The sequence below is a fragment of the Pongo pygmaeus genome, chromosome 16 (assembly GCF_028885625.2).
Source record: "Pongo pygmaeus isolate AG05252 chromosome 16, NHGRI_mPonPyg2-v2.0_pri, whole genome shotgun sequence".
NCBI lineage: Eukaryota > Metazoa > Chordata > Mammalia > Primates > Hominidae > Pongo > Pongo pygmaeus.
The window spans coordinates 21,694,158-21,706,958 of record NC_072389.2 but is presented as its reverse complement, the minus strand read 5'-3'; the positions used below and the strand labels follow the sequence as shown (position 1 = coordinate 21,706,958).

The 12,801-nt window shown below is 40.6% G+C and overlaps 1 non-coding gene and 1 pseudogene across 1 annotated transcript; one reads left to right on the top strand and one right to left on the bottom strand.

Annotated features, from left to right (window-relative positions):
- LOC129026623 (ADAMTS-like protein 3) overlaps nt 1–12,801 on the bottom strand; it is a 128,121-nt pseudogene that overhangs the window by 77,475 nt on the left and 37,845 nt on the right.
- Nucleotides 2,926–3,030, top strand: LOC129014964 (U6 spliceosomal RNA). The gene has a single exon (XR_008494476.2). It is a non-coding gene; the product is annotated as a U6 spliceosomal RNA (small nuclear RNA).

Below are 12,801 nucleotides of genomic sequence, written 5' to 3'. Positions count from 1 at the left end.
AACAGAGATATAGACCAATGGAACAGAACAGAGCCCTCAGAAACAATACCACACATCTACAACCATCTGATCTTTGAAAAACCTGACAAAAACAAGAAATGGGGAAAGGATTCCCTATTTAAGAAATGGTGCTGAGAAAACTGGCTAGCCATATGTAGAAAGCTGAAACTGGATTCCTGCCTTATAACTTATACAAAAATTAATTCAAGATGGATTAAAGACTTAAACGTTAGACCTAAAACCACAAAAACCCTAGAAGAAAACCTAGGCAGTACCATTCAGGACCTAGGCATGGGCAAGGACTTCATGTCTAAAACACCAAAAGCAATGGCAACAAAAGCCAAAATTGACAAATGGGATCTAATTAAACTGAAGAGCTTCTGCACAGCAAAATAAACTACCATCAGAGTGAACAGGCAACCTACAGAATGGGAGAAAATTTTTGCAATCTACTCATCTGACAAAGGGCTAATACCCAGAATCTACAAAGAACTCAAACAAATTTACAAGAAAAAAACAAACAACCCAATCAAAAAGTCGGCAAAGGATATGAACAGACACTTCTCAAAAGAAGACATTTATGTAGCCAACAGACACATGAAAAAATGCTCATCATCACTGGCCATCAGAGAAATGCAAATCAAAACCACAATGAGATACCATCTCACACCAGTTAGAATGGTGATCAGTAAAAAGTCAGGAAACAGCAGGTGCTGGAGGGGATGTGGAGAAACAGGAACACTTTTACACTGTTGGTGGGACTGTAAACTGGTTTAACCATTGTGGAAGACAGAGTAGCGATTCCTCAAGGATCTAGAACTAGAAATACCATTTGACCCAGCCATCCTATTACTGGGTATATACCCAAAGGATTATAAATCATGCTGCTATAACGACACATGCACACGTATGTTTATTGCGGCACTATTCACAATAGCAAAGACTTGGAACCAACCCAAATGCCCATCAATGATAGACTGGATTAAGAAAATGTGGCACATATACAGCATGGAATACTATGCAGCCATAAAAAAGATGAGTTCATGTCCTTTGTATGGACATTCCTTCGCAATACAGTCTACGTGCTACATGAAGCTGGTACATGCTACATGAAGCCGGAAACCATCATTCTCAGCAAACTATCGCAAGGACAAAAAACCAAACACTGCATGTTCTCACTCATAGGTGGGAATTGAACAATGAGAACACTTGGACACAGGAAGGGGAACATCACACACTGGGGCTGGTTGTGGGGTGGGGGAAGCGGGGAGGGATAGCATTGGGAGATATACCTAATGTAAATGACGAGTTAATGGGTGTAGCATGCCAACATGGTGCATGTATACATATGTAACAAACCTGCACGTTGTGCACATGTACCCTAGAACTTAAAGCATAATTTTTTAAAAAGTACTATTAAAAAAGAAATAAAAAATTGTACCTATGTTATAAAGCATGGTTTGATTAAAAAAGAAAAAAAAGATCTGTTTCTAGGGCCAGGCTCAGTGGCTCATGCCTATAACCCCAGTGTTGTGGGGGGCCAAGGTACGAAGGTTGCTTGAAGCCAGGAGTTGGAGATCAGCCTGGGCAACATAGTGAGACCTGATCTCTACAAAAAATGTAAACAATAAAAATTATCCTAGCATGGTGAAACATTCCTGTAGTCCCAGCTACTTGGGGGATGGAGTGCAGACTAAGTTGGGAGGATTACTTGAGCCCAGGAGCTCAAGGCTATAGTGAGCTGTAACCACACCATTACACTCCAGCCTGGACAACAAAGCAAGACCCTGTCTCAAAAAAAAATGCACCCTTAATCTTTAGAATTTGTCTCCATTTAATTCATCCTACCTCTTGCCTTATTTTAAGCTCTTGTTATCCCATACTTGACCTTCTACTGTTTGGCTACATCCTGTCCTCTGCAAATAATCTGCCACTTTGCCACTGAAATGACCTTTCTAAAGACAAGCCCAAATTCTTTATGAAATTATGAAACAGCTCCTCTTTCAACTTTCAGAATAAGTTAATGATTGGTTTCTCACCTCCACTGGCAGCCTCATCTCCTAGCACTATTCCATGGGTATTCTCATCTCAACTCTACAGAATGCACTCCTGGACCCTTAAACACATCTGCACCTGCTGTTACATTCCTGTCCCTTCTGCTTGTCATTCTCTTCCTCACCTTGGTTTATCTAACTTTTACTCAACTTTTCAAAACCTCAGTATCCAAACATCACCTTATCCAGAGTGAACTCCTTGAGGCCAGACTAAATTTCTTTTATTTATTTATATTTTTATTTTTTAGAAACAGGGTCTCGCCCTATCATAGGCTGGAGTACAGTGGTACAATCATAGCTCAGTGCAGCCTCAAGCACCTGGACTCAGGCGAGTCTCTTGCCTCAGGTTCCTGAGTAGCAAGCAGCCAGGACCATAGGCTTGCGCCAACACACCCAGCTAATTTTTAAAAGTTCTTGTAGAAACGAGGTTTTCCCATGTTGCCCAGGCTGGTCTTGAACTCCTAGGCTTAAGGAATCCTCCTGTCTTGGCCTCCCAAAGTGTTGTGATTATAGGCAGAAGCCAATGCACCCAACCTAAATTGCTTTTAATAACAATTCATTTTAATTATAAAAGCAATGCATGATCATTGTCAAGAACTTGGAAAACAAAAGCATAATCCCACTGAGAAGGATTACTATTATCATTTGGTCAAAGAGCCCAAAACTTAACTGATGGCAATAAAGGGGAAAAATAGACGGTTTATAAAATGGAACAATTACATGGTAAGCTTTGACCTTTTGTCAAAAGTCTACTTTTGGTTACCAAAAGTAGAAAGCAACCATAGTGTCCTTCAGTAGGTGAATGGATAAATAAACTGTGGTACATCCAGACAATGGAATATTATTCAGTGTTAAAAGGAAATGAGCTATTGTGCTCGCTTCCGCAGCACATATACTAAAATTGGAATGATAGAGATGATTAGCATGGCCCCTCTGCCAGGATGACATGCAAATTTGTGAAACATTCCATTAATTTAATTTTTTTATCTTAAATTTTTTAAATTAAAAAAAAAGGAAATGAGCTACCAAGCCATGAAAAGACACTGAGGAAACTTAAATGTATAATATATTACTACATGAAAGAAGCCAATCCGAAAAGGCTATATAGTATATGATTCCAACTCTATGACATTCCGGAAAAGGCAAAACTATGGAGACAGTAAAAAGATCCATGGTTGCCAGGGGTTAGTGAGGAGAGAGGGATGAAAGAGCAAAGCATAGAGGATTTTTAGGTCAGTGAAACTGCTCTGCATTATACTATAAGAGTGGATACATGTCATTATACATTTGTCCAAACTCATAGAATTTACACCAAGAGTGAGCCCTAATGTAAACTATGAACTTTGGGTGATTATAATGTGTCAACGTAGGTTCATCGACTGTAATAACTGTATCACTTTAGTGGGGAATGTTGATAGTAGGGGAGGTTGTGCATTTAAGGAAGCGGGGGGGCCTATGGGAAAATTCCACCTTCCACTAAATTTTGCTGTGAATCTAAAATTGCTCTAAAAAATGGAGTCAGGCCAGGTATGGTGGCTCATGCCTGTAATGCCAGTATTTTGGGAGGCTCAAGGCCAGCCTGAGCAACACAGTGAGACCCCCTTCTCTACAAAAATAAAAAAAAACTGGCTGAGCATGATGGCACATGTCTGCAGTCCCAGCTACATGGGAGGCTGAGGCAGGAGGATCGCTTGAGCCCGGGAGGATGAGTCTGCAATGAGGCATGATCATGTTGCTGTATCCCAGCCTGGGTGACAGATGAGACCCTGTCTCTTTAAAAAAAAAAAAAGAAGAAAGAAATTAGTCTGTTTTAAAAGGGCAGGGAGATGGACAGTGTAGGAAGAGCCTAAAGGAGACAAACAAGAATCCTCAATTTCATCATTAACGCAAGGACAAGCCATTGAAGGGCTTTGGGGAATGCAAGAATGACAGTCTCTGAATTACCTTTTAACATAATCACTTTGGCTGCTGCTTGAAGAACAGACTGGAGGGAATCATGGTGGGAGCTGGGAGAACAGAACAGAAAGATGTTAATGCAGTTTAGATTAGCTATTAAGGACTTAGGCTACAAGAAAGGCAGTAAAGATGGAAAGACGTGCTAAATTAAAAGTAATCTTTGGAGGGAAAATTGACAGGATGTAGCAATGGATCAAATCTGTGGGTTGAAAGAAAAGCAAGAATGATGTCAAAGTTTTGGGATAAGCAACTAGAAGCCATTTTCTAGATAAAGGGATGAACAAAGTTGAAGCTAGTTTGAAAAGCAGGATGAAGGTTCACCTTTGAGCACTTTAAGTCTGAAGCTCCTGGTAGTGCCTCACACTTAGTAGGTGGTCAGGTTGCTCGTCTGCTGTTGTTACTACTGTTTTTGTTATGAGCAGAATAGGGTAGGTGAAATACTAGACACATTCATTATTTTTTAAAAATATTTTTCAGAAGTCAAAAGAATAGATGCAGAATCCTATAATTTCCCTGCCATCCCTGTCTCACAACCTGTCACAGTGTCTTTTTAATTTTTTTTTTTCTTTTTGAGACAGTCTCGCTCTGTCACCCAGGCTGGAGTACAGTGGCATGATCTTGGCTCACTACAACCTCCACCTCCTGCGTTCAAGTGATTCTCCTGCCTCAGCCTCCCTAGTAGTTGGAATTACAGGCACACACCATCATACCCAGCTAATTTTTGTATTTTTAGTGGAGATGGGGTTTCACCATGTTGCCAGGCTGGTCTTGATCTCCTGACCTCAAGTGATCCACCCACCTCAGCCTCCCGAAGTGCTGGGATTACAGGGTGAGCCACCATACCCGGCCTAAAGTGTCTTGAATCCTTACACTCATTAAAAGCCACTGGGGTTTATGTCTCAGTCACACTCGTCACAACTCTGCAGAGACCACTCTGAAAAATCTGTTGGAATGCATTCATGTTAGTTTTCAGTAAATAAATCATTGTGCCCAAAGATCCAAAACAATGAATTAATTTGAATAAGAAAGCTTAATTTAATAAGAGACTCTCCAGTATTACTCTTCCAAAACAGTGGTTCTCAAAGTGTATTTCCCAGACCCACAGATTCAGGGTCTCCAGGGAACTTGTTAGAAATGCAAATCTTTGGGCCCCATCCCTTACCTACTGAATCAGAAACTCCAGGAGATGAGCCCAACACTCTGTTATCACAAGCCCTCCAGGTGACTCTGATGCTTGTTCAAGTTAGAGAATCACTAATCTATGGCCGGGCACAGTGGCTCATGCCTGTAATCCCAGCACTTTGAGACGCTGAGGCAGGTGAATCACCTGAGGTCAGGAGTTTGAGATCAGCCTGACCAACACGATGAAACCTCATCTGTACTAAAAATACAAAATTGGAATACAAATACAATTTGTATTTGTATTTGGTGTACAAAAATACAAAAGTGGGATTATAGGTGTAAACCACCGTACCTGGCCAATAGCAATATTTTCATCTGCATGAACAAAAGTACAGAAGAAAATGGTTCGGTTTATTGACAGCAGGTGTGGCACATCCACGAAGCAGGGGCTTGGGAGGCAAGTGTGCTTACCTGACAGATGCCACTGATACACATGTCCAAGGAGTCCGTGTTGCAACGAGTTCCATCCAGTACCTTAGGTGCCAGCTCCACCACCAAATTTTGTCCTCATGCATGACACTTGAGTGCACACGGAGCAGCAGGATCATTATATCGTGGAAGCCATTCATAGTAACGCCCCGATACTGGACATCATTGTAGGCTGAGCACTGCCGGGCTCTGAAAGCTTCTGCATCTGGAGGGCAGTCCTGGGGGCAGGGGGAAAAGGCCACAGGCACATCACCCAGTGAGAGAGGCCAACAGAAGATGAAATCAGTTCACCAGAATCTCATGAGACCACACTCCACTTGCCTCTCTCTGGGAGTCACCTAATTCCCCCTTTTTTTTTTTGATTCAAAGTTGAATGTATGCTATGAAATTCTACAGAGATCGCGGCAATAATTATTTATACAGGAGATTATCTCATTATTCTGATCACTCATCCACCCAGCTATTTTTTCCAGATAATTAGAGATTACAAGACTTAGATGCCAAACTTTGCCCTATTTTAACCATCTTGAATATAAATTTTCAAATGCGTTATCTAATCTCCTTCCTTTTAAAACAAGGGAAACCAAATGCTTTTAATTTTTCCAGGTGATTCAAGGATTCAAATTCTTCATCAAAATTTAATTGTTATCCATGCCTTCAGGAGCCATTTCAATGTAAAGGATTATTAGCCCCAAACTGCTGTGCTCTGTGAGCACTTGCTGTTGTTTCTTTGTCACTGATTTTTTTTTTTTTTTTTTTTTGAGAAGGAGTGTCGCTCTGTCGCCAGGCTGGAGTGCAGTGGCTCGGCTCACTGCAACCTCTGCCTCCCGGGTTCAAGCGATTCTCCTGCCTCAGTACCCCCTGCACATCACCACACCCAGCTCATTTTTGTACTTTTAGTAGAGACGGGGTTTCACCACGTTGGCCAGGATGTTCTGGATCTCCTGACCTCAAGATCCACCTGTGTCGGCCTCCCAAAGTGCTGGGATTAAAGGCATGAGCCACAGTGCCCAGCCTGTTGTGGTTGTTTTTAATTCATCTGTCTTTCCTCCCCTGTCAGGCTCCCTCCCATATCTTCACTGGTACCAAGTACCTGCCTTCAACTGGCTGTAGGATGGATGACAGAAAACATAGCTTGTTCAAATTCTGTCTACAACAAAAGCAAATAAATTCAAAGTAAATGCCTTCAGTTGCTCTCATAATAAAACATTTTTGTACAAATATTGATGACTCATTGGTCTTTCTACTAAATTACTGATTCTGCCCACCAGATATTTCCAAAGCAAGATACTAGTTGAGAAAAGTGTTACTTTACTCATCAAAAATCTACTTTTGATATGCAAACTTCATAATTAAAGAAAACAGATACAAAAAAGCAATATAGCCCCCAGGCGCCGTGGCTCACATCTGTAATCCCAGCACTTTGGGTGGCTGAGGCGGGCGGATCACCTGAGGTCAGGAGTTCCAGACCAGCCTGGCCAAAATGGTGAAATCCCGTCTCTATGAAAAATACAAGAATTAGCTGGGTGTGGTGGCGTATGCCTGTAGTCCCAGCTATTCATGAGGCTGAGGCAGGAGAATTGCTTGAACCCAGGAGGTGGAGGCTGCAGTGAGCCAAAATTGTGCCACTGCACTCCAGCCTGAGTGACAGAGCGAGACTCTATCGCAAAAAAAAAAAAAAAAAAAAAAAAAAAAAAAAAAAAAAAAAAAAAAAAAAAAACACACACCATAAAGTATTCTTTTTTGTATTATGAAAGTAATAAATATTCATTCTAAAAACTTTGGAAAATAGTTTCTACTCAACAAAAGAATAAATAACATAGATCTTTTGTATCTAAATATTCACACAAATCTTGATTATTTACCAAGGACTTCTTTCTGGAAATAAAATTTCTGAGTCCAAGGTTATGCACATTTTATAGACTATTCAAAATATTGCAAAATTGCCCTCCATTATAATTTTCTAGTTTTTTTTCCAATCCAAAGTATAAAATATAACTTCATTGTTTTCATTTGCATTTTCTTTTTGAAATAGAGTCTTGCTTTGTCACCTAGGCTGGACCTCCCAGGTTCAAGTGATTCTCCTGTCTCAGCCTCTCGAGTAGCTGGGATTATAGGTGCCTGCCACCATGCCCGGCTAATTTCTTTTGTATTTTTCATAGAGATGGGGTTTCACCATGTTGGCCAGGCTGGTCTCAAACTTCTGACCTCAAGTGATTCACCCACCTCAGCCTCCCAAAGTGTTGGGATTACAGGTGTGAGCCACCGTGCCCAGCTTGCATTTTTCTTTTTATTGTTTAATATATTTTCATGTATGTTTGCTTTTTGTATTAATTCTTCAAAAATTTGTTTTATAGCCTTTATCCATTGGCATTTTTGTCTTTTTATTATTTTCAGCAGATGAAACTATTAAACTTCATAGTGAAATTATCAACTCTTTGTCATTTCTGTTGGAAATATTTTCCCCATTTCATTTTTTTTTTGGTACTTTGTAAAGTCAAAAAGTTTTACATTTTCATGTAGTCAGCTCTATTAATATTTCCCCTTAAGGTTTCTTTCTTTATTAATGGGCTTAGAAATGCTTTCCCACTCTGCTCTGAGAACAGATAAATACTTAAATGTATTTTCCTAGTTCCTTTCTAGATTAGCAGTCATATTTAACTATTTGTTATATTTGGAATTTATTTAGATGAATGGTTTAAGTCAGAAATCTAGCTTTATTTTTTTCCACAAATAGATATTTATAAATTATCAGCCAGGATTTTTAAATACAATTTTCCTCTTTTTGCTACTTGATGTTTGTCTTTTATTGTTTACACTTTTGGCCTTTATAAACTTCCTTCAATCCCTTTTGGAAGTAGATAGGGAATACATAGAATTAATTAATTAATTAACTAACATTCTTCTGAGATTAGTTGTATTACTTTGCTGTGAAACATTCCAAAATCCTATATTGCATCCACATTTTTGTTGTCTTAGCAAAATTAAACCAGGTTACACTCATAGAAGCAAGTCAAACTGAAGAAGACTAAAACTGGATGACTTTTTCTTTAGTCAGGGTCTTACTCTGTCACCTAGGATGGAGCACAGTGGCATGATCACAGCTCACTGCAGCCTCGACCTCCAGAGCTCAGGTGATCCTCCCACCTCAGCCTCCCAGGTAGCTGGGACTACAGGCACGCGCCACTACACCCAGCTAATTTTTTGTAGAGACAGTTTTGCCATGTTGCCCATGCTGGTCTCAAACTCCTGGGCTCAGGCAATCTGCCTGCCTTGGCCTCCCAAAGTACTGGGATTACAGGCATGAACCACCGTGCCAGGCCCGATGACTTTTCTCTGTTGAAATGAGGACTGTATCCTCCATCTGGCCATAGGAAGGATCATCAGTTATAAAATTACATCACCTCGTCTTCCTCCAGCCACGGCTAGTTTTCTCTATATCTCACTCTTTGAAACCAACCAAAGGAAAGTGTCTAAGAGAGCAGGATGCAAGCAACTTCTTTGCATTAGGCTCAATGGCAAGCATTCTCTAGGGACTGAATGTGCCGGCTAGCTAACTCTCAACTCCCTTAAATTCCATAAACCAATGAAGTTTCACAAAATTAACAAGAGTTAATTAGCGGAAGACACCTTAGGATGTCAGCCTCAGGGTGGCCAGATTTGTACATGTGACCAGCCCCCTTGGCCCCAGCTGACTATCCAGAGGCAAACATCTGGTCCACACCAGGTCAATCTTTCCCAGAAATTTGGAATTGCAACAAAAGAGCTGGAGCTAAGAGAGCTAAGAACTCATATCAATCTGGGGTTGGACTGGCCATTTCTTTTATAAGATTCATGTTGAAGCAAAGCAAGCCAGTTCCCACAGCACAGAAGAATGAATTCGGTAAGAAAGCAGGAAGAAAGACAGTAAACTATGCATTTAAATAGGAATAAGTAACCTGTGTTCCTCATTTTCTGATTTCTGGCTCCAGGCCCTTAAGGTCTGCTTATGCTTAAATTCCCTTAAAACCCACATATCCATCCAGTGAATCCCCTTTGTCCTGAGCTAATCTAAGTGGACTTCTATTCTTAGCACATGATGCTATCTGATTAAGGCAGCCTGATATCCGGATCATGCTTTTTAGTTTCCCAGGGATAATCACTGACATTCTCTTTTTACCACCACCCTTTGAACTAGGTAGGTCAGGATTATTACCCTCACTCTACAAATGGAGAAAACTGTGACCTAGAAAGTTTTTAGCCACTAGTCCAAAGACACACACTAGGATATGACAAAGCCAAGACTGATTCTCAAAGTAAAAAGCACTCTATTACAGAATACTGCTTTCTAGTAAATGTGGGAGACACTGACTGCTTATATTAAATGCTTTCATTCACTTCACATTCTTCCAGTGTCAACACTAAGCTTGCCTAATCTGGCTCAGCTAGGTCCCACATCCCAGCTCAAGACAAGCTAGGGATTCTTGTGTCTTAAACAGTCTATTTGACATTTAGGGAGCAAAATGCCAAACATTCTTCTGCTTTCCTTTCCCTGAGAAGCATTTTTTTCATATCAGTTAAGTTGAAAACAACACTTATTTATGAAATATACTTGATGGGCTTTGCCCTAGGTCACATGCTAGAGAGAACACACACAAAAAAATATAATCCACCACTGTCATTCAATGAGCTTGTTATCTTATTGGAGATGTAGCTTCTATACACATGAAACACACTGAACAAGTGTTATCACTGGTATTTGTAGACTTAAAGTAGGAATGCAATGAAGGACATAGAATTGTTATCCAAGAGTTAAATTGTACAATTGATTAGATGAAGTTAATAAGAATAGATTCCATATCAGCAAGACTTGACTCTAACCTGATAGAAGTAATAAAAAGGAAGTGTCAGTCAGTGCAGGTAGCCAGTCTGGGAAGCTCAGAAAAGAAGAAAGAGGAGAAGAAGGATAGGAGGAAGAGAGAAGAGGAGGATGGAGAGGAGGAGAAGGGAAGAGAAAGGAAGAGGAGGTGGCTGCCTCAGCCAACAAATGACAAAAGGCACCCATTTCCCAAACCATCTTGAAAACAAGGTCTCCTTCCCCTCCTAAAACCATGGGGATTTGTAAAACCTGGGGGCAACTTCTGTATAGAAGCCAGGAATGAAAGATTATCTAATAAACTGAGTATTTTTATGCAGGACAGACAGGCCATTACCTGAGATTATTTATATAGTAGAACTGGACCAAGCTTTCATGTGGATCGGACATTTAGGCAATCCCCCTCCCAATCCCCTCTCCCAATAACCAGCAAGTAGGGACTCAGGAGAAATAATATTGTTGCTACAAGCAAATTTTAAAATTTTATTTTAACTTCATATCCAAGTTGTACTATGAGCTAAATTTTGTGATTCTTTTATATAACAAATGACAACATTTCTAGCATAAAAATAAATTGTTGGTGGCCACTATAAGCTAGAGTTGGCAAATAAGGAATTGTGGAAAGGTGAAATCTCAGATGGATTTAAAGGATGGTGTGATGTAAACAGGACAAGATTCGGGAAACGACATAACAAAAGAGAAACAGCAGAAATAAATTCGTTATCTATAAGGAGCAGTGTGCAGCCTTGTCCAGAAAGGGTGAAAGTTGGGCGTTTAAATAAGAGATAAATCTTACCTGAAGATAAGAAGGTCCTTGAATGCACGTGAGGAGATTTAAAAGCAATAAGGATCCACGGAGGGGACTAAAATATAAAAGATGGCATTTTAGGAACAGTAGAATCGCAAGATGGCCTGAAGCTCTGGAGACAGACATGAGAGGGGGTGACTCTTGCCCAGAGTAGGAGTAATGACAAGGAAAAAAAAAAGAACACCTTCAAGAGAAATACTGAATGGAAAATTGTCAGATTCCAGCCATTCATAGGATCCATGGTATGAGGGATCCTTCAAGGGTCACATCAAATGTCCCTTCTGTAAAGTCAAGAAGGAGCCCTGGGAGCCCCCTCTGCAAGTACACCAGGCCTCCCTCTGTGCTCATAGAAAAATGTGTTCATGCTACAAAAACATCCTTACCAAATGATGATATACTTATCTTAAAATTATTTTCCCTTTGCCTCTTCCATCATTGCCTTTCATCCCATAAATCCTGCTATGAAAACATGACTCATCAGTGAATTCAGGTATCAGACCTCCCTGCTGAGATGCATGACTTCTCTTAGAAATTCTCCATTTGCTCCAAAATACCCCGATAAGGATAATTCTTTATCTAGGACTCAGGGGCCAGTCTCTGGTTATAAGGATATATGTTAAGTGCTGATCAGTGGGTTATGTGTGAAGACAGCAGTCACCCAGGAGCCATGGCATGTACGTACCCAGGCATGTTCTGTTCCATAATCTTGCAGGCCCAAAGCCCAAATCTCCATCTCCCCTGACAGAATGAACCCAAGGAGAGCCACTGAACCAAAGTCTGAATTCTCAGGGAGGGTGGTGTGCTCCTCATGACCTGGATATGCCTTCCACTCCTGCCATTTGAGGCATGATCTCCTGCACACCAGGGGTGGAATTTCTTCATCTTCATCTATGTGCTGTGAAGGCATGTCCCTGTTACAACTAGGCTTCATAACAAAAGAACATTTTATCTTTTCTTGGGTGCCTGAATTTTTTTCTTTAGTGTCTTCTGCTGAGGTGGGCAGAATTCTGAAATGCAACTGTCAGAGTCTGTCCTCGTTAAGCTGGATCCTCTCCTATGCTAGGGATCCAACCCAGGCTGCTGGAGTAGTAGAAAACCAATAGCCATGGAGGATTTCCTTTCTCTGACTCCCTTCAGTTGTGTTTCTTTCAATTAATTCCCTGCTCTTCCCTGATCTCTGACCCTTGCCAACTAAGATTATTTAGAAGGTTTGCCCTACAGTTCCAGAGTTAGATTTTCTACAATGGTATCTGGAAGTATAATGTCCCTCCAATACCACAGCAATTCTTGTGCTTATGTGTTGCCAAAAGCTACCATGCTTTAGCTACTGCTGTCTGCAGCATCATTTTATTATCTGAAAAAGCTTACAGCCTTTCCATACTCTTGTATAGTGTAGTAGAGTGGTTAGGAGTGCACTCACCGAAACCTGACGGTCTGAGGTTAAATTCGGTTCTGTGACCTTGGGCAGGTTACTTAAATCTCCTTTGTAAATGTGGAAATAAAAATAGCACATACTT